General features: G+C 38.2%; 1 pseudogene; it reads right to left on the reverse strand.

Annotated features, from left to right (window-relative positions):
- LOC139721494 (uncharacterized) overlaps window positions 1-23253 on the reverse strand; it is a 188909-nt pseudogene extending 165656 nt beyond the window's left edge.
- Window positions 23254-23648: the final 395 nt, after the last annotated feature.

A 23648-nucleotide genomic window follows, 5' to 3' on the forward strand; every position in this document is an offset into this window, starting at 1 on the left:
ATCAAAAAAAGTGTAATTTTTTCTTGTATGCTTTTCATTGAGTAAAGGTCCATCAAGTCTTATGTGTTAATTAGTTGGCTAAATGCAGACATACTACCATCTACCTGACGCAACAAATCTAGAGCTACATATGATAAGAGCAATTTTATAGCTAGTGATAATAACAAGTGGGCAAAATTAATAAAAAATTGTACAACAGCATGTATATTGTAGCAGGGCTGTCTACATTGCCAGACCAAAATCTGGGTGGTTTCAAAGAATATCACAGAAATACTTGTATGTTATGCAACTCAACAGGCAAACATAATACTCAAGTCAAGGAGATTTTTTATATTCTCTTGTCAGTACATGATGAGACATATTGCAGCTTTAAAGGAGAATACTGAAGAAATAAAATTATATATGAAGTCAAAGAGTGGGACAAATAGAACAATTTGTCGTTTACATCGTTTAAAATGGCCTTTTTGAAGTGGAGTTAGAGGATTTACACCTGTCACCCCCCTAAAATCTAGGTCACAGCGTAAATCTCGAGGCTTTGCCGATGACATCATTGGGTGAAGGGAATCGCGCAAGGTCTCAAGCGCCACAGTATAGGCCTAACTGAACACAGCCCAGTCGCTGTATAAAGTAGCGCAGCATCTGGTCGGGCTACGTATTATCATACATGTATCTTATCACATCACACTCACTCCGTACTCCCGTTCACAGCTCATCAGCATTCTATCTAGCTAGAGCTAGGTACCCTCACTAATTCACTGCACTATCCATTCATTACTTCACCGAGTCCAACAAAGTTTTATTACTATCAATGAAAATCGCAGTGCTCTGTATCGTTTATTTTATCACCACATAGGCCGGCCAGCCTAGTCAAGACTTTGACTTAGCCGATGCCCACGCATTGACTGCGTGGTATCTAGTATTAGCGATCCACGTACGCCGAATGTTTCGCGAGGTTTTTTTTTTTTAATTTTCACCAATTTCGCGAACCTGGTGCTTTTTGCGAATTTAAAAACACGAGAAAATATTAACTTACTTTCCGTATATATTTCCCCCTTCCGTAGTGTACTCCACAACCACGAATTTAAGCACTCGCGAAATTATTGGCAAGTCCCGATTCGCGAAAAAAAAGACTCGCTATATATATGGCGTACACAGCTGTAGTACTACCGAGGAACTGCTGATATAGTACATATTGTACGTTCCAAAGAGGTACGAAGCCCAGGCTTCTCCGCTCTTTGATACACGGAGGCTACTGCACTGCGACATACGTGGCCGGTGATGGGCGCATGCATGTGACTGATCGACTACGAAGCACCATTACAGGCACTAGGCCTGACAACTTCTGTATTCGTGGCCTAAATAACACGTTAACAGACTCTCTTTAAACGAGGAAATGTGTGATTTCACAGGAGACTTGCAGTAGAAAACAATTTCATTTCATTTTTTGTGACATTCTGATAAAAAAGGTCTCGGGATTTCGGGGTATGAGCCTCGACATCACGCTCTCATCGAGAGCATACATACAAAGTAGGTAAGCTTAGGCTGTTGTGTGATACTTCCGGGTTTGCCCTTCACCCCATGACGTCATGGACACGCCCCCAAAATAACCATGGCTCTTCCGATTGAGCATGATTCAGGATACAATTTTTCTAAGCAGCCGTTCTCCAAAACGCAATTTTCTAAATGGATGAATTAAAGGCCGCTGTGTTTAACATGCTCTAAGCTTGAAATGGGGGAATAATCCAACAAAATATGCGTTTCCTTTAGTATTCTGCTTTAAGGGAGACTAAGCAGCTCTGAGGTAGTCTTTGGGTTTAGGTAGGGAAAAAAATCTGCAGTGGGGATCTTAGGATTTGACCGGCCAGCAACCCTCAGCTCATGCAAACATTTGCAAATGTTATTATCTATCATCTTTTAACTGCCCTTTGATCTTTTTGACCCCATGACCTAAGACCTTAAGCAAATGTTACATGCGTATAATCATCAGCACAGAAAGAAACATACACTGTATACAACATCTTTAAATTGATGTCTAAACATTTCCTTTCTCACTGGTACTGCTCATCTACAAATGCAGATCCTTCTACCATAGATTCCAAATTTTAAAACAAAACATGACCTGCATATAAATGGCATGCATACAGCAGGGTACTATTTTTGCATCAGGATGTTTGAGAATGGGACATACACACATAATTATTGCAAAATAATCTCTCTGTGGAAATTTGCTCTCTCTGTCTCTCTTGCTACATACCTTTCATCGTTCGTGAAAGTCCGACTTCTCCCCGCTTTACTCTGACTCTGATAAAGGTGAAAAAGAATGAAGAAAGAACTTAAGTGTAAGCCATATTTACTATTCTAAATTTACATCAAACATTTGTGATGAGATTAATGAGACATTAACTATTATATTCAAATGTTGATAAATCAATTGTCACAGCTCCTTCATTTGTACATCTATACTCATAAACACTTAATGTCTCATGCTTGGAATCTAGCAAATATCTGGAAAACATTACGTCATTATGAAACAAGGCAAATGGCAAGCGATGTCTCGCCTGCATATCACAGTTTGTGAGTATAGTTTTTTCAATGTAAGTTCATTAAACCCTTGGACCTTTGACCTTGTCAGACTTTACAATATTCAAATTTGATCAGCGTCTTTAGAAGATGTGCCTATGGTGTGACCTTGGTGGCCATAGCTCAAAGCTGTGGAAAGATATGGAGAGAATACTACAATATTGCAAGTATGGTGCTTATCAGGTAAAGTTAATTAACCTTTGACCTTGTGGGACTTTACCAATATTCAAAACTTGACCGCCATCTTTAGGTAATGTACCTGTGCTGTGAATTTGGTGGTCATACTGTAACTCAAAGCTATTGAGAGTACACCACAATACTACGAGTATAGTACGTATCATGCGAAGTTCATTGACCACTTGATCATTTGACTTGGGGGACTTCATCCATATTTGAACCTGATCGGCATCTTAGGTGATGTACTTGTGGTGTGAGTCCAACTGACATTTGTCACAATGTTCTCAAACTACTGTAAAAGTGGAAATTTTCGCGGTGTTGAAATTTTCGCGCATTTCGCGCAACCAGAAACTAGCGCAAAAATAAAAGCACGCGAATAGTTTTGCTTGCCATACATTCCTGTGCGTGATGTCTTGATCCGCGGAATTAAAAACACACGAAACTCTTCTGACCCGGCCAAGCGCGAAAAATTAGGCGCGCAGAAATATCCACTTTTAACTACAAATACATTACTGTGCATTTTGAGCATGCATACTCAACAAAAGTCTCTTTATCTCACATGATGCTAATACTTACTGATGAGCATCATTAGGTGTAACTACATAATTATGTTCCTATCACTCACCCAATCATAAACCAAAGGCTCTTCAAGGCTTTCTCGTACCCTTGGACGATATGATCTGGGAAATAAAATGATAAGAGTCATTCCACTGGTACTAAAAATTCACCTCAACTGAAGGCTTTTTTATGAATTAATTATGTGTTGAATTCATCACTGAATGTAATACAAAGAGGAAAAAGTCACATTCATACAGTCGCATTGTGATAGGCAATGTAATCTTTATCATAGGCACAATGCAAACTAGAACTATCACTGAATGTTATTAATACCCTCACCTACTTGTAAACACCATATTTTGTCACAAAAAGAAGTTTATTTCATTTTCGGAATTACAAACCTTTGCAATAAAGAACTGTACTACTGTGCCCCTATATATACCCCCAAGGAAAAGTTGCACGAAGTCTTATACAGTTGGGTAATGGTCGTACAACATTGTACAATGTGCAGTAACCGGTCATGCAACAGTCTCATGGTCTCAGCACTATCACCTCCACTTGCAAGACTGGTGTCTACAGGTCCCTAGTGCATGTGCGAATGTTGCATGTCGCATTGACCTCCAGCCAACCTAAAGCGACTATTGAGTCATAGAAACTCTCGCATCAAGTTGTGAAACGTTGTGCAACACTCACACAATAAATGGCACGACCGGTCGTACAACCTGATGTGAGTGAATTAATCACATCTGGTCGCCTCTGAATTTTGAGCATATTTAAAGTTCAGATGCAACCAGTCAAGCACGCCTCAGAATGGTGCAACTGCCTGGTAACGAATGCGAGTCGCATGACACTTGGGCCCGAATTCATGAAGGTGGTACAAATGAAACCATGGTTTAAACCATGGACAAAAACTATGGAGCAGCAAGTGTCACACAGAATATTTCGTTACTGAATTAGTCATTTCGTTGAAAAAATGACCGTTTCGTTGACAAAATGACCATTTCGTTAACGAAATTATCATTTCATGGACGAAATGTTCATTGAGTTACAAAATGTTGTCATTTCGTTAAAAATAATCATTTCATCAATGAAATGACTGATTTCGTTACAGAATATTTCATGCGACACTTGCCGCTCCATAGTTTTTGTCCATGGTTTAAACCATGGTTTCATTTGTACCACCTTCGTGAATTCAGGCCCAAGTGTTTAGTTCAATGTGCAACACCCCTAAAAACTGTTGCAGGTGGTAGTGAACTGATCTCTGAACAATTGTGAAATGGAAAACCCCCTTTGCATCTAGAATTAACAAATCTGCTTAATTTTGCACAAATAAGGGCATATTCCTGGCTAGAAAGTTTTTATTACTGATATTCTACATTAAGCTAATAATAATGATATGGTCTTCTTTATCAAGGGTAGCCTTTTCATTGTTTGCCACTGCTCTACAAGAGGGTCCTGCCATTACTATTACCCAAGAATTGCCAGGTACTCATTTATTCAAATGGGTCAAGAGGGACATTTTAGGTAAAAACCTCTTGTCCAAGGACAACGTGGGATTCAAACTTGGGACCTCTGACTAAAAGTCAAGAGTTTTATCCACCATGCCACAGAGTCATAAAAAGCTGCAAAGTTTCTCTGAGTAGTCAGTTACATGTGTAAAATGATCTTTTTCTTTATATGTTTTGTTTTGTGCAGTTTATTTTACAATCTAGATTTCACAGTCTACAGTGTCAATGTTATCTACATTTCAAAGCCTATATCGGTGTTGTCTATACTACTTTAATGGCTTTCATAATCTGTATTAGTCAATATGACTACTTTCTCCATATGCTTACCTATCATACAGCTCCCCACCTCTGGGACCCCCTTGAAGCCCTCCTGTAGGAACCTCATCACTGAAGCGAACTCTCCTGCATTACCACGCGAGACAAGAGAAATATACATAACATAAAATGTACACGCATACCAGGAACTGACTGTCTGAGTGGTGAATGTAGTTTAATATCTCTTTTGTTATTATAAGGTATGAACACAATTTCCAGAAATAGTTTTCCGAACAGGTTTCATGTAAATCTCTGATAATCTCTGACACTTAGATAAGGCTGGGTCCCTCTTGATTCTCACTCTTGGATAATCAACACTATGCCCAAATTCATCAAATTCTTCTGTCGAGATGTTTAAAAAAAAAAAAAATCATGGGCATACATACTCGAGTAGGATTCGAACCTATGACCTCTTGATCTCCGGACAGGGGTCATCTCCGCTAGACCACCAAGCTTCTGCCCAACAACAAGTATTGGTTCTAACCCTTATAGCATGCAGTGGGTACTGAATAATTACGCAGTAATGCAAGGAATGACCAGCAGTGCAGGCTGAAGGGGTCAGTTTACAACACCCTCTTGTCAGCACGCTTTCTATTCCTATTGTCTGTTGCGCTAGTATACAAATATCGACTGCTACAAAGGGAGGTGGTAAAACTATTTGCACCGAGGTGATTTCTCAACAGTGCTATGTCCCGAGACGAATGACACTGTTGAGAAATCACCGAGGGCAAATAGTTTTATCATGGCCCGAAAGAAAGCAGTCGATATTTGTTTTATATCCCTCTCGAGCATTTTACTAGAGTGATGACAAGGTTCCCTTTTGGATAAATCGAATGTTAGGCCGTAGCAGTGCAGCAGCATTGCGTGCAGCGCGTAGCGAACGACACCGCTGCGCTGTATGTATACATAGGCCACAGTGTATTAGACCATTGTTGATTCCTATATGCACGAGCTACTAGTCCAGCGCGCAGAACTCCGAAAGATCGAGCAGGTCCAGGACTAGTTAGTACTAGTTGGCCTAAAGAGGCTTCGTTACCCAGATCATCTTCAAAATCGGTTTTACTTTATTGAAATAATTCCTAAACCATACCTGATATGTTGTACTTCTGCTGCAATTTATGAAATTCCTCCATTACTTGAAGCAGTCACTCTGTCAATTGACCTGAACTGCATTGATCACACACACACACCATCGCACCACAGATTTCTGTAATGCCGTCAGCACCACCACGCTAGCTAGTAAGTATCGCTACTACGCCCACTGCGTACATTCTAATGTGAGAAATGTAGATATCGATCACACAATCGCGATTGGGTGCAGATCGTGGATTCTCAAAAGTACTATATCACGCTGGCTAGTAAGTCTTTGCATCGCATCACGCTGCTCGTAGCTAGCTAGTAAAACTACACCATTTTCGTGCTCTGTATAATCATATGGCAAGAAACTTGACATGACGGATATAATACTATTTGTATCTCCCCAATCCAAAGTCTTTTGAAAATACAAAAGACAATGAAATAAACAAACAAAGGAAGTTCAAACATATGTTAGAGATCACAGAAAAAGGATTACTAACAACAAACTTAATGGCATTTTAAATGTTTTAATTGAATGGAATGTATCACTGTACATGTAACACTGTGCTACACTTACTCTAAAATACATTGTACTTAATGACAAATAAAATTGTAGATTACCTTCTGTCATAGTCATCATATGGATCTCTCCTGCTTGATCTTCTGCCATCCTGCAGAAAGAGAGAGAGAGAAAAAAAAAAACTCATCAAATTCTTCAAGAAGAAAATCAGCACAGTGCATTTATAGTCAAAACATATTAGAAGGTTGGTAAATTACACTTTTTATTTCAGAGACATGCAAAGTTCTTGCATATTCAGCTGTTGAGAATGCATTTTACAATCAGAAGTGACATTACTTGAGAAGGTTTTGCACCTCTAAATGAAGTAAAGTTATATCTAAAGAATGTGGGAATCTAATTTACAAGACAACAAAAAAAAAAATCAGTGTTACAGGGCTTGATTGTGAGTCTACGTGTACATCTACAACAATGACTGTGACAAAAATACAACAAATATCTTGAGACAGAAAATTCCTTCCATCAGAGAACAAAACAGAAACATAATATTGTTCAATAATGACATGATATAGTTTTCACATACGTTTTTATCTACAGTTCAAGTCTAAAATACATTTGCCCAATAAACATGTGTCCAAATGAAAATACAGTATATTCATCAACTTCCATTAAATACAACTTTGATGCCAAGGTCCAAAAATTGTACAACAGCAGACATTGAGCGATAAATTGAATCAGCCATTATTACATATCACTACTCTCAAACAATTCAATGAAAGTCATCATCTTTGTGAGCCAGCATAAACTAACCTCATCATATCTATTGAGGTAAGGATCACTGTGGGCTGGCTTCAGACTCCTGGGCTGGTAGTAGTCCAAGTCATCATAGCGACTGGTGAGGAGCATACACAAATTATGAATCAAGAAACCTCATATGTGTTCAGAAACTTTGCATGTGTTTAGGCTTCAGGGGAGGAGAAAGTCACTTCATTTGATGCAATACAGTATCAATAAACTCAATACATTAGTAACATTCTTCTTTATTTTTTCTGATAACTGGACAAAGTGTAAATGTTTAAAGGGATCGTACAGTTATGGTTGAGACCTAATTTCAGGTTTCTAAAATTTTTTGGTGAGATAACTGAGAAACCTCTAAAATGTGAAAGAGCATGTAGTTCTATGAGGAATTCAACGTTTCTTTGATGAAAATTGGTCTTGAAATGGCTGAGATATCAAAAAAATAGCGATTCTAATAAAGTGTGGGACCCACACTTTATTACGATCGCGTTTGTTTACTTTGTTTTTGGATGTTTCACTCATTCCAAACCCGATTTTCGTCAAATAAACTTTGAATTCCTCTTAAAATAGTATGTTCTGTACTATATCATAAGTGTTTTCTTGGTATCTCGCAAAAAGTTCAAAGCCAAAGTCTCATCTCCACCAAAACTGTACCATCCCTTTAAGGCTGCTTATCAAAGAAAATAATCAAGTCAAACGTGCAAGACATGGAGGCCGAAAAAATGCATCTTGGTCATGTGAGGGCCAAAGTCACTTCTGCAAAAATGGCTTAATAATATTACCTTTCCCTATTACACTGGAATATATGTTCTGTGTGGTGCATATTTGTAATATTGTGATGTCCATCACATTTGTCAGACCTCAAGCACAGATCTGGAGAATTTAAATCTTCACAAATAAAGTTGCCTAAATATGCAAAAGACAAAGCAAAGATCACTTATACACCATTTGAATTTGAAGCAAAAACAAATTGTTTGTCATTTAGTCAGCCTAATTTCGGTAAAATAATATATGCAATTTCTCTTTTCAAAAATTGCTGTGTTGCAGCCCTCATTTCTTCGCTGTTATTCCAAGTGACTTATTCTTATGTATACTGTAAAAGTGGATATTTTCGCGCGACTAATTTTTCACGCTTGGCCGGGTGAGAAGAGTTTCGCGTGTGTTTTAATTCCGCGGAATCAAGACATCACGCACATGAACACATGGCCAGCAAAAATATTCACATGCTTTTATTTTGCGTTAGTTTCTGGTTGCGCGAAATGCGCGAAAATTTCAACACTCGCGAACATTTCCAGTTTTACAGTAGCTGACCAATCTGTGAACTGCACTAAGCAACTAAAGAAATGTACATGTACAGCAACTAAAGAAAATGTACATGTACACATGTGACATGCAGCTGTGCATTAGCATTTTTTTTTTTAAAATCATTACGGGCTATTTTTCAGCAAATACATTGATTCCTGGTAATTTTATTGTAATTCAAACGATGACTATATACCGGCCTGAGAGGGTTGATGACATGTCACTGGCCATGTGGTACCCTGCAAAAATGATACAGCAAATTGCTGAACTCCAATAAATGCATTACAATAGATCTTCCCTGGGCTTAACTCTGTACGATCCTGATACAAACATAGAAAATATAGTAGTTCGTACCGATATCTCAACTCTTCTTCACGCTTCTGCCTCAGGATGTCCTCATAATCCAGAGGCTGGGGTGTACCCCATCCCTTCCTTGGACCTCTAGGGGAAGGTCCTCATAACCCCGTGGTATAGGGGTCTGAGATGCCACCTCTCTATGACTCTTGAGTGCCTCAAAGGAGCCATTCGTAGCCTGGTGTGGGTTGGGACCACTGGTCTGGCTGTATCCATTGGTAGGGAGGGGCTGTGTTTGATGGGTGGAAGCAGAATGTCCACAAATTATGCATTAGGAAGAAAGTCAAGACAGTGTGATTTGTATGAGTTAAAGTATGTCCACAGGTCAACTGACAATGTGCGAGACCAACATAAATTATGAGTCACTCAGCAATCTCATAAAGATAATCATACAATGTATCTAGGAATGAAAAAAAAAAAATCAGCATCCCAGTATTGTAGCAGTACAGCCTCTATCATATCTTCTTTACACTTACTCATTTTGTCTGGGCCCTGTTGCATAAAATTTGAGATCAAAATTAAGTCAGAAATCAAACATAAGTCTCTGAATACTTAATTCTCATTGGCTGATACCTGATTTGTGTCTGATTTTCTGACTTAAGATTGATTGCATCTTTTCATGGATGATGGCCTCGGTTTGATAAGTCTTTGTTTTATCATCTGGCCAGAGGTTAATGTGGTTTCAGCTGCATGAAACTCCAGGAGTCTCTGGCAACTGACATTATATATCCTCAGCCATATCACTGACAATAATAGGTTAGAATAACACATATTGCACAAGCTCCATATATTTTCATCTTCCAGCTACAGCAATTTACTTTGTGATTGATGCAGTCATCAAACAAAGGCAATGTGAATCCCTCCTTAGACTAATTTACAATTTTGAGATCTGAGATCTGAATCAGAGTTTTCATATGACAATGCAAAACATTTTCCTACAACTGAAAAGGTCTGCAGACTGGAAGCATGGAAACTATTTCAACAAAGCTGCCCATAGAGCTGAACATGACTTCAATGAAATGTCTTAGTGTACATTGTACTGCTCAAAATCATCCTTCAACAAGGGAATGCCAACAAGAGGATACAGACTGTGGTATCATTAAAAGTATGACAACTACGCATAATTCACACTGCCATGTCTAACAAGGTTTTTAGAATGTTTTGCTGTGTGTGGTAGGGAATGGCTCCATGGAATTCTGGAAGGCAAGTACTGTAAAGTAAAACATTTTTAGTGATTTCTGTATTACATGCTGGGTTGTAATTGGGGAATTTCATGTGAATTTGTTTTTAAATTCACTGACTACCACACAAAAGTAATAGTCTTTACAACAGTTCATATGCACAAATTAATGTTATAGTAATAAATTGTCAGCAAAACTTGCACAAGAGACGTGGCTGTGATGTTGAGTAGCAACCCCTCTAACTGAGCTTTTGGGCTAATTGCCTTTTTTCAGAATCTATGATAATGTATAACAACAACATTTTAACAGAATCAACCATGGTGTAAAATCATACTAAACCAAACTAAACTTCAATATATTAATTCTATACATTCAAAAATATACTAAAATATAACAATAACTCCAAAACATATGCATACATAATACACAATCACAGAATGGAACTTTGAACTCTGTTGCTGCTGAATACAGTCTTACATGTTGTCTGTGTAAGAATTATAACCGGGTGTATAATATCATATATGTGTGTGTGTGGGGGGGGGGGGGGGGGAGGGGTGGGGCGGAGGAGGATGTTGTGTGATGAGGCTCATTCCCATTAATTCTATCATAAACTAGAAATGCTCATTTTTTAAAACATCTAACCGTAAACAGAAAAAATACTGTATACGCTGTTATTTCCGCAAACAGATATTTTTGCAAATGATGAGGCCATAGACATTTTCGCCAGATGTTGTTTTTGTGAATTGACGTCAACGCTTACATTAATGCACTATTAACACGGCGCATGGAGACATTTTCGCGCATTGTTAAATTTGCGATCCAACTGTGATTCATGAAATTCATGAAAATAACAGCTTATACAGTATATATTTATAAAGTATTGCAATTTCTCTTTCTGAACTCGTTGCACATAATGCATAAAACCGTTCACTACAAATCATTTTATGTTTAGGGTAATTTTTCTGACATAAAGGGGACTTTATTTGAATGTTATCACTCTAAAGTGACATCGTAGGATTTACCTGCATTTAAAGGTCTTGTTTACCTTTGGGAGCAGTAATTTAAAAATTTTCAAAAATATTACTTTTGATGCGTATGTGTAGGTCAGTTGTATCACAATAGAGCCTACCATATGAAATTTGTGCAATAAAGCCTGAAATATAAGGAGATACAGGTATCACTATTTTTCTCATTAAACCATAACTGTAGGCTGTTTAGTCTGGAAACATTTCTATTATAACTATTGTTCACATTTTGTATATTTTACAGGACTTAACTCTTAATGTGCCACGTTCACACCTCCGACTCATTCGACGGCGCATATTCTGCTCAACAAACAAAGCCGTCAAGACCGATCGATAAACCGCTAATTACTGCTAATCCCGCGGCACAATGGAAGCGTTTCTCGTGCTTTTGTTCCTCTCATACACGGCTTCCATTCTATGTGGTGATTGATTATCAAGCGATGTTCCCAACTAGATTTGCTCGTATATTCTAAGTTTCTGTCACGGTTTAATGTGCAAAAGTCATGCCTTTATTTTACAGTAATGTAGCAACTAATCATTCAAAAGAAAAATTGAAAATACACTGTAGAGTCGTCATACAATTTATATCGAAACAAAGCTTGGCATTCCTCTTTAACTTTGCCTGCTATTATGCCCATCTTAACAGAAATTTATAGAAGTTATTCAACTTGGAAAAACAGAATTCTTTCTCAAAGCATGACTACCTTCGTGTCTCAGAATATCGTGGCACACAGGGGGTTTCCACCATGGCACATAAAGAGTTAACATAGATTATACTGGTTCAAATTTTTACATTGGTTGTTTCCATCCCTAACTCACACTCTAGAACTATTTTGAAGTACTAACGCTGGGTTTTTGTCTCATTTGCAAATGGTAAATTATGCCTTTAATCTTCAGGCATCAACTTTACTGATAGAGCTTTAAAACTGCACACACACACACACACACATACATACACACACACACACAATGACAGTAGAAATACTTCCTCACATTTTGCTGTGTAATTTGATACAAAATAAAATTGCTGAATTGCACATGAAGTCTACTTATTAGATGTATAAATCAGCTAGAAGAAGTACATGTAATATTACAAGTACAATTCTGAACACAGTTTTTCCTTACAGCTGCACTGGGCTCGCCACCTCTCCTTTTGCCCTGTTCTCTCTGTTTCAGGAACTCATTGTACTCTCTGTTCCGCTGTATCCTGGCTCGCTCCTGAATATGAAAAATACAGAATTGTGCCATTTGGTAAATGATATCAAAATGACTCCTACAAGGTCCACACATATAATGTAGATGTAGGGTTAAATTATGATGTGAGCATTTTCATAAATGTCAAGCTAAGAGGATTTCAGAGCTAGTCTGCAAACAAGCTAATAGTCACATTGCATTTGGCTATTAAAAAGTTGGGACAAATGCAGAGAGCTCATGATTATATGAACTGGATGAACTGAACAAGAATGAAGAGTAGGGTGTAGGAGTGTAAAAAGGTATCAGTGACGCATCATACAGTTGAAGACAAGAAGCAAAACAAAAACAAGAGTTTTCCTGGCTAACTTTAACATGTGACATTCAATGATTTTTGATCTCATCATGTGACCATAGACACTACAATTGTGCAAAGATTTTTTATGTGTATCTTTATTCATGTTTGGTCACAAACTGGAATAGGAATTGCAAGGTTACTTATCATCATAAAAAACAAAACAAAACAAAACAAAACAAAAACAAAACTGGGATGATTACTTATAAATGAAGTATCAGTCTTAATAAATACAGCATAACTAAACAAATAGGATAGAGGATTCATTACAATGAGACCTTAAATGAGAAAATTACAGATTTTGAAATCTTACATACCAGTACGGCAGGTAAACAGTGACATTCGTAGTGACCATCAAGTATGCAAATTAGAAGTGATGATGTCATGACTTCACAAGTCACTCACTGATACACACAAATCTTTACTAAACTTCCTCACTTGTTTGAAGAAATATAGAAAGACAAATTTGTGTACTTTGCACATTTGGTTTGCTGCAATCACCACAATGAACAATGATGTCAGGAGGCAAGTTTGTACTTGATTTAATATACTAATGACCAAAAATAGATTGCTACACTATTCTTGTGCAGACACCAGTGAGATACAAAGATATATGTGTGAGTTGATGACATCAGCATCTCAAATAATTCACAAATACCACTACTTGGTGAAACTACTTTCAATATGAAATTCTACATCTTCACTGTTTGTTTTTTGTTTTTTGCCCAATTTTGATGAAGTTTTTACAACTCTGTTCCATCTGATTTTACACTTTCTATCAAAGTCAACTTGAACCCAGCAAGGCAGTGCACTTAAAGGGAAATGAGATCCAAATACTTGACATTGTGCGGATTGAGTGCATGCAGAAATATGGTCTAAGGAACATATCGTGAATTTTTTGGAAAATCAGACACTATGCTCAAAAGTTATATATGTTTCAAAGTTTCAGTTCCGCAATCACTAGACAAAAAGTCTACAACAATGATGTCACAGCAGGAAGATATAAAAAAGAATTCCTCAAAATTTCATATTTTATGCTAGGTATGCCTTCCTATCACTTTTTACTGACATAATGTTGAGGGTAACATCATTTCCCTGCCTTCAGAAAGAGGTAAGCCAAGTGTGCTCTCCTCATAACGTCAATTCCATTTGAGGGGAGTGAGGAAATGCATTGACTTACTAGGTGATACTCGACTTCTGTGTGTACCAGCCACTCTCATTAAATAACAAAGTCATCAGGACTGGTGGTTTTCTTTCTTTATATTGCAATTTCATTAAAGCCAAACATACATTGTAAAGTGTTGAAAGATATATAGACAATGATTTTGGGACCGCAAACTTTACTTCGCTGTAATGAGAGTTTCCTAATAATGATGTTCGTTACAAAGGGAGTGCACTGCATAGAAAAATAACACATGTAAGGCTTTGAATGTAAAGAAGGCCTTTTAATTTTCGTTGACTTTGCTGATTATTCAATATTTTAAGCAACGTAAACTTACGCAGAGTTGACTGCATAACAAAATTCTTAAAGTCTCTTCATATTTTTTTTCTAAATGTTGATGTCCATTTGTGACATCACAAATTGTCGTAGTCTTCTTATCTCATGACAGCCATACCAAAACTATGAAAATTCAAACTTTTGAATAGATTGTCTAATACTCCTCAAACTTTACTGATGTGTTCAACTAATATTTCTGCATTCATTCCATCCACATACTGTAAAACCAGAAATGTTTGCATGCATCTTAATTTTGCAAATTTTGTTTGAGTCGAGGTTTGCAAAAAAAAAATATGCACGTAAAAGTTTTTATATCTACACTATATGCACTGAATGCCAGTGGTAATTCTGGAAAATTTAATGCCACGAAAAATGCTGTTAGCTCCAGTTCGCGAAAATTTCACACTATGAAAATATGTTGCTTGACAGTTTACAGCTGGACTTTATTCCCTTTAATACTGTATTTGTGGCAGAAAACACATGCCATTTGGATTGTCTAGTCCTGTATACATCTTCAATGGGCCAGGTGATAGAACATTTATCCATTTCATTCTTTATGGCAAGTGTTATTCAATATGAAGCAAAATGATATGCTGCATCACTATATAACTTAGAAGGTAATCTGGACAATCAGTACATGAGTGAATGAAACATTTGGAAAATTGTCTTGAGCCATTACATACCTTTGCAGAATTTCGCTCTCCAATTGGCAATGATTTGCCTTCCCCTTCTAGATTGGATCTCTGCATTGCAGATCGCTTATTTTTCTGTAACAAGCAAAATTTAACATTGCAGTAAATCACAGCTGAGATGTTTATACGTACTTTAGATGCACAAAGTCAGGTGGTGGTGGATCTCATGCTTCAAAGTGGTTGGATTCGTTGAAAGTCCATTCATAAGTAGTATGGTATATAATCCTGCACTTACTACCCCTTTAGTGTGATACAGAGTTACCTTCTCCATGTGCGGCCCATACTCTCCCTGTTTGTACAATGTACATAATCAGTGGCGGAACCAGGCGGGGGCGTACCAGGCATATTGCCCCCCCCCCCTTTATTTTTTTTGTTAAAACAAAATAAATAAAAAATGCCGAAAAAATGAGGGGGGCATGAGCGCCCCTCTTTAATTTTGTAGAGGTGCCCCCTCTTTATGGAATTCCTGGATCCGCCCTGATAACATTGTGTGTGTGTATTTGTGTGTGGCAGACGGCTTAAGAAGCCATGAATACAGTGAGAAAAATCTGTCAAAGCATACGTGCAATCTGTGTTGATGCATAATGTGCGTGTTTTAACATGTCAAAATTAGCAGTGCAGCTTCTTCTCTGTATAGATAGGGTCAGAGGCATTGTGACTTGACATACTGTGAACTCTTTACAAGGGTCAGTATGAGGATCAAATGGGAGGTTTGTTCCATTGATGCATTTGCACAATTATGAGACTGCTGTGTCTGTTTTTTGGCTGTTTTGTGTCTGCATGTTGTAACACATGTGTACTTAATGCTGTGGTTTTCCGTGATTAATAACTGTGCATGGTTTAGTGTAATGCCCACAAACTGGGCTTCATGTTGTGTGGTTTGCACAGGCTAATACTAGCAACCACTTAAGCAGTTGCACCACTTAAATGCAAGAAAAACTTGTCTCCCAACCCCTTCTTGATTAAGTGGTGACAACTGTATAATATCGCTGTTGGGGCAAAACCTTGTACAGTTCGACCTCGATTATCCGGCCTCCTTTTATCCAGAAATCTCTATCATCCGGACGCGTTCACGCAGTGAAGGACTTTTTTTTTCATCCAAAAAATGAGAAAAAACAGTGACTTTGAACTCAATTAAAATTTCTACAAAACTCACACGATTTACCTACAATATTCCTGACAGAACTAACATAAATTCACACCACATTATCATCGTAAAAGTAAGCAGCATGATCTATAAATTCACCATAAGAACCACCGTTGCGGGGTACACTACCTGCCTAGCTGCCAGTGCACTGGGGCGACAGTTTGGATGGCAGCTATGTGGTAACATTGTGTATCCCATATCCGGCCAATTCGCTTATCGGGATGAGCGCCGGTCCCGACATGGCCGGATAATCAGGGTCGAACTGTATCTCAAAAATTTCTTATGTTTAGGAGAGTGAAAAAACATGGCAGCCAATTGTAAAGCACTTTAAAAAATGGGATCGCCTTTCCTTTGACATGCAATGGTGGTTTAATTTTTGGGATAAGACAGCTAGGATTTGGACAGGATGTCATTCAAATTGATTATCTGAAAGTTAATCCAAAAAAGTGAGTTTTATCAAGTCTGAACTCAATGACCACTGGAAACATAAGAATGAATTTAATCCAGATTGCACAAAGTAACCACCCCATAGATTCATCACATTGAAATTTCAAGGCTCAAGATTGGAGCTGTTGAATGGCCTCTACAAGTTTTTGATTTACTGGTCGTCATCATAGGTACTTTGACTCAAGTAATCAACATTAGCGATACAAGGTCTTGTCAACCCAGCGGCACTATTTCTCTCTCTTTTTTTTTTCTCTGCATGAAACAGATTATAGCCCTTTAATGCCATACATATTTCATCTTCTGTACAGTTGTCATATTTTGCCATGAAGGCATCCTGCATTCTATATCTATCTATCACTTACTTGTTAATGTTAGCAATGTGAGTGACAATTCCAATAAAATCATAGCCAAATCTATGAGCTGGATACACTTCGCATTCACAACATCGCTACCAATCATACCACTAACTCCATGCAGAGATAATGTGTTCAACAGCTTTGTCTCCCCAGAATTTCTGAAACTTTGAAAGTCCATCATTTTTGAGAGACATAACTATATATAGTGTTAAGTGTGCATGTACAGATCAAAACAACATATTTTTGTAAATTGTATATGCATGTACAAATATGTCTCTGCAACAATACAATGAAAATATCAAGCGATAGAAAGTAATAAAAAATATCAAATTGTGTGACTATTACATGTACTTCTCTTTACCTCATCCAAGAACTTATTATATTCCTCTTGTCTCTCCTTTAGCAGCTTGGTCCTCACATCAACGTAGTTTCCAAGAGGCAAACCGGCACCGTCTGAACAGTTTGTAACACGATCAAACACAATGCAAAATGCATTATCACATTCATCTCATGATTGGAACTAAACTGCTCTTTGATCCATGCATCTAACTTTAATTTACCACATATTACTTACTTCTAAACTTTTTGTGTACGACAGTCATCTCTAACTTTTCATCATCACCGTTTCACGGACATAACTGTTTATTTATTAGTGAACATTCCTGGACAAAGTTATGACTGAAAATTGCCACCTTTAGATAGTTCAGTGATCTCTGACCTCAATGGATGTTACCCAAAGTCTAATCAGTGCATCAACACCTCGTGTAGCATACATTCATCTGGGTCAAGAACCAAGAAAATTCCTTTAGCATTTTATTTATAACCATGAAAAGATGCAGGATGATTGGATGGACTGAGAAACCACCTGAAAAAATAATGCCCCTGGTACCCTTCCAGAGGGAGGCTTAAAAAAATTTAGATTATCTATGGGTTCATTTCAGAGGGTGACAAAAAAGTAAAATCTCCCTCTCTTCTCTTCTGTCTCCACAATTTACCTGATCTGCTCGGCTTCGTATTGTCTGGTGCTGCATGAGGCTGTAGGTTCTCTTTCAAAGGTAGATCTCCATTACGGCGTACACTATTCTGTATGAGCTCAGAAGCCTGCAATGTCAGAGTATAGATTTCATAATAAATGAAAAGTTTAGTTTGTCTCTGGCAAATTACACAGATGTAGACTTTACTTTACCTACAGCTGTAACAAGACACAGTTGTAGCATAGACCTGATGAAAATTCAAACTTCCTCTGTTATTCAGTTGCTACCATCATGTCTGGCTCCACACAGGGAAATGGAGGATAATATTATTCCCTGCGGAGTATTATGCTGGGTGCAACGTTCTACAGCCCCAATTATACTTTCATATATTCAAGCATCTACATTGTATCTTTCATTGAAATGATCACATCTCCACTGCTAACTATGTTCAGCACATAACATGAAATAATATTGTGAGAAGCATGAATCCATTCTGACTTGTCAGGGAGCAAATTTATAACAAGCATGATCAAGAAGGGAAGTTTTAAGTTCATCTGTATTGGTACTACATCTGGCTTTGAACTGGTGATCTCAATATAAAATATTCACCTCAGGATTTTCAACAGTCAGTTCTACAGTATTTATCAGTGGAATGCCTGTCTTAATCTTGATCAGTATGACTGTTCATAAGCGGGTCATAAACTTTCTGAAGTTGGTAGAGCCCCCAGAATCAGAAGAAGAGTTCCTGATGCCTTAACAATGCCCTAAATTTTAACAATTCTGGCAGGAAACAAAGTTTGCCAGAAATTATACATCTGTGAAAAAAAAAAAAAACAATGCTCACTAAGGATCAGATTCCTTGAACACAGATGACTCAGTGTTATCTCCTCTGAAGTTTCCTTTTAAAATATGCGAATGTCAACTCTCCAGGCCATCACCACAAGGATCTAGAAGAGGTTGAGGTTCTGGACCAGGAACTTGAATATTATGAAAGGGGATCAATAGTCAAGGAAGTCTCCATCTGGGCCTATCAACCTTCTCTCAACAAGAATAGGGGAGGGGGTGAGGCTACAAACTTCCGAAAGTCTATGACCTTCTAACTGACTGTCACATGATCAAGGTATCGACAGGTTAGTCAACTGATGGAGGCTGTAGAGTTGACAGCTAAAAATTCTACATGTAAATGTTTTGAATTGAAATCAGAAGTTACATTTCAATACAAAGATAATCAACTTTTCATCAGCTTTTTAAGTTTGGAAACATTCACTACCCTATAAACATAAAAATTACTTTGATTTGCTCTACATTGGTAGTTAACAACCTTTTGAGCAATGATCTTGTATGTTACTGTATATGCCATGTATTTAGCGAGTCTAAATATTTGCAAATTGGGACTTCCCAATGATTTTACGAGTGGTTAAATTCGCCATTGTGGAGTGCAGTTCTGAATGGTGAAATATATACGTACTGTGTCACATTCATATCGGGATCAGAGTCGTTATTTTCGTGTCTCTTTAATTTCGCGAATAGCACCTGACTTGTGAAATTCGCGAAAATAAAAACCTCACGAAACATTCGGTGTATACAGTATTTCACTTCACAATCTAACCTAGATGCAGACACTACGATCTTCTTCTGCCATATGATGCAACACAATCGGTAGGTCATAGCCTCATAGGTTTATGTTTGAGTTCCTGATCCAGTCAAGGCAGTATCAATTGGTTTGGCAAGTTCTGTAAGCCCTCCCGAAAACTTCAAAAGGTGGCAGTTCTCCACGATGTGATGCGGGGTTTGGTCGGGATGGCTGCAGTTACACAACAAACTATCATTCAAGAAATCCCATAAATGTAAACAGTAATCTGTCATTGCATGGAGGTTTCAGATGCCACTCAAGCTGAGCCACTGCTTCTGAGGGAGGTTGAAGCCCTTTGGCTTTGTTGTATACGTCAGTGATGGCATTGCAGGTAACTTGAGTGGTATCATCCACCGTTTCCTGCCAGCTTTGGTGTGTTGTTGTGATTCCAGAAGTTCAGTAGCAATGTTAGGGTCTCCTGCAGATTCATAAAGCTCTATAGCAGTTCTTCATACTCAGGTTGCTAGCATGGATTGTAAAGTCTTTTGGAAACCTCAAGGGATGTGCTCCCTTGCTGCTTGTTTCAAGATACTGCAGAACGACTTACAGTTCTTTTGAGACATGAGCGAGTTCAGCAATCAATTCTTCCACCTCCTGCATGGAACCTCCCCAATCAGCTTTTCTAAAATTCCATTCTGGCTTGGACTTGGATGTCAAGACTGGAATTGGCAGCCCAGTGTGGATTAGCGGGGTATTTGCCAATTTTGGCTGTGAGGGAAATGAGGGAGAACCCTACAAGACGCAGGAAGGGGGAGACCATTTGCTGATCTTGAAGTGAAACAGAGATTTGGATTGTAAGTCTTATCTCCATCTGCTGGAGTAGAAAGTGCCAGGGTGCTGGGCATCATGAAGGAGGAGGCAGTTTTTGATTGAAGCTCATTCATCAAGAAGTTGGCTATTGTCGTCACTGGCAGTATAGCCCCAGGAAGAGTGGAAACTGTTAAAATCTCCTGCATGTACCTCTGGGTGGAGGAAGATTGGCAGCAGTGGGACTGACCATGTAGCCCCAGGGGGTTGTACACAGTAGTGACGGTGATGTCACCAACCCTGACAGATGCACAAAAAAAAAAAAAAAAACATCACCAATGCTAGACTCCTGAAGGACAGAAAAGTCTTCCAGACCATGCCTAAGGTAGGTAGCAATGAAATGTTTTTCATCAGTCATGGCCAACATACGGAACAAGCTTGAAAGAAGAAATGCACAACTTGGAAGCAAAGGATGCATCTGCGTATACAGCTGTATACATCTCTCAGAGGAGAAGACTATTAACATCGAGATCTTGGCAAAACAAGAAATGTCGTCGGTCATTTTTTGCTTGAGACATACCCTCCTTATATTGCTGGATGATATAATATGTACTAGAGGTTTACCCGACATGTGTTGGCCTCGAGAAGGGCCGTTTTGGGTTGACTGTCATGGTCGCCATGGCAAGGTTGTAAAAAAGTAAGGTCTAAGTTGTACAATAGCACAGAGATGTTATACAAAGTTGTATTGCATCAGGTTGATTGCATAACTTAGAAAAGGGTGGACCACATAAAGGTTGCAATCTTGTACAGTTTGCCTGGAACAAAGGGTCTGCTCATGAGGATCATGTCATTGAATTGCCATTCTCATACATAATATTGCACTTTAAGTTGTAATGTGTACACAAAAGGTCTAAATCACACCGTGTTTCTGACCTACTCAATTTGACAGTATTTACTTGTAAGGTTCTCACATGTTCCTCATCAAAGCAAGCCTTGTGAAAAATACATACAACTCACATGTCCTACTTCAATATAAAGATAGTATGTATTAACCATGGCCAACGGAAACTAATATAAAAACTACGGTACATTGTAAGGTGTTCTGATGTTATGCCTCACAAAACATCAGTTGACCCACAATTTAGCATTCTAAATGGTGAACAATGAACAATCATCCAAGTAATGCGGACTATGTTGTCAACAAACAAGAGAACACTACTGTAGTACTTTTACGTTTGCTGTTAGTACACATAGTTCGCTGGATAAAGGTACATGTTGTGTGATTCTGCATGTTGAAACTACCACTAGAACCTAATGTATCGAGAAGTAGGTTTATATCTAGTAAGTGCACACTATATACTGTATGTATATGAAAATTTTGTGTAAAAAAAAAAAGCCAAAAAATACTGTAAGTCTTTTCATAAAAAAAAAAAAATACCCCAAACTAACATCATAAGCTGAAATCATTTCACGTACGTAGCGGTACTGGTTGCCTAGCTAGATAGTGTAACAAGAGACCCACAGATCTGGTGCTCATTCGAGCATCCCACTTCACCTTCATGGCACCCCACCTGAGGCAACTAGTACAGTTGAACCTCTCGTATCCGGACAAGTCGGGACCGGGGCTCATCCGGATAAGGGATTTGGCCGGATACTGGAGACTCAATGCTTTATACAGTGCACATATACATACATGTACACTTGTACTGATGTAGCCCATTGTAGTACCACATGTAGTAATGTGTATGCTGCAACCTTTTCATTGTTACACTCAGTAACAGACCCCAAAATAGAGGTTCGTGTTTGCAAGAATGAAATAATTTTCTTTTATAAATTCTTGGGATGATTTACCTAAATAATCATTAAGAAATATATCATTTAATATGTAATTCATGCGTGTTTGTGTAGGAGTTCTCAAGGAGTTGGGAATCCCCCTTTCCTCCCGTAATTATTTTTAAAAAAATCACGGTGAGATTGCGTCCGTATAACAGAGAGATCCGGATAAAGGGAGGCCGGATAAGAGCGGTTCAACTGTATAAAAACAATTGCTTCACAGGCTGTTCAAAGTGGTCAATACCAACCTAATTACAATAATAATAATTCACAACATTTATATAGCGCGTTATTACATAAAATGTCTCTAAGCGCTACCAACCTAATTATGGGTATTTGGGCTCTGCCCTAGGGTCCCCCTAGGGCTCCACCACTATACGAAACTGTAATTCCCTCCCCGTTGATGATTTCTGCCACATTTGGATAAAATCCCCCTCAGTTTTCAAGATAAAAATGTCAAAAATTATGAAAATTATATAACTTTGAATCCACTTGTACATGGGCCCTGCCCTATTGGGCACTCTCCCCCTCCCCCTTCCCCTCCCCCATTGATGATTAATGCCATGTCTGATCAAAATCCAGTCACCAGTTTTTAAGAAGATAAAAATGTTAAAAGTTTATCCATGATGGGGGGGGGGGGGGGGAGCAACACAGGAGTGCCATCTAGCTCAGTTGAGCCATTTGGCTCATGTGAGCTAAACGAATCTATCGCAGCATTGCCAAATATCCACTGAGATGATCTCAAATTCGGCTTAAATAGTGAAATGCTTTCAAAATATAAATGCATGATCACAAAATAAAAGCTCCTTAAATTTTAGCTTTTAAAGTATTCTTTAAGTTTGGTTAATTTTAATCAGCAAAGTGAAAAAAAAAGAATATCATTTAACATTACCTGATTTATGTTAGATTGTTGCAGGTCTCTCCTCTCCTGAGCAATTTTCTGCTTTTGCTCCTCAATGAAGCGATCAATGTCATCCTCTGCTGCCATTGTGTAAGCTGCATGATTCGGAAAGCATTTATTTGTAAGATAAGGTGATCAACTGCAGTGCATAAAGCTATGAGATTACGATAGGAGACAGACAATGCATGAATCAACAACTTTGACACTTTGAAAAAGCAAACTTTTTCTACAAGGTACAAAATGTACATTGTATGACTTTAATGCCCCTCAGTGATCCTAGCCTTATGACAAGGCCCTCTTGCTGTACAGGGTGAGTGAACGGGGGAGAGCATAACAGCATGAATGGCTGGGCTAACTTTGTTCGCCCATAGAGCGAGAGGACTTTGTCAAAGAATTACAGTGTTCCCCTTAGAGCAGAGTGTTTGAGAATCAAACTTTTCTCGAGCAGCAGCTGAAGATTTATTGTGGGTCAAATCATCATG

This window comes from Diadema antillarum, unplaced genomic scaffold (genome assembly GCF_040938485.1).
Source record: "Diadema antillarum isolate AM-2024a unplaced genomic scaffold, OU_Dant_1.0 scf00000144, whole genome shotgun sequence".
NCBI lineage: Eukaryota > Metazoa > Echinodermata > Echinoidea > Diadematoida > Diadematidae > Diadema > Diadema antillarum.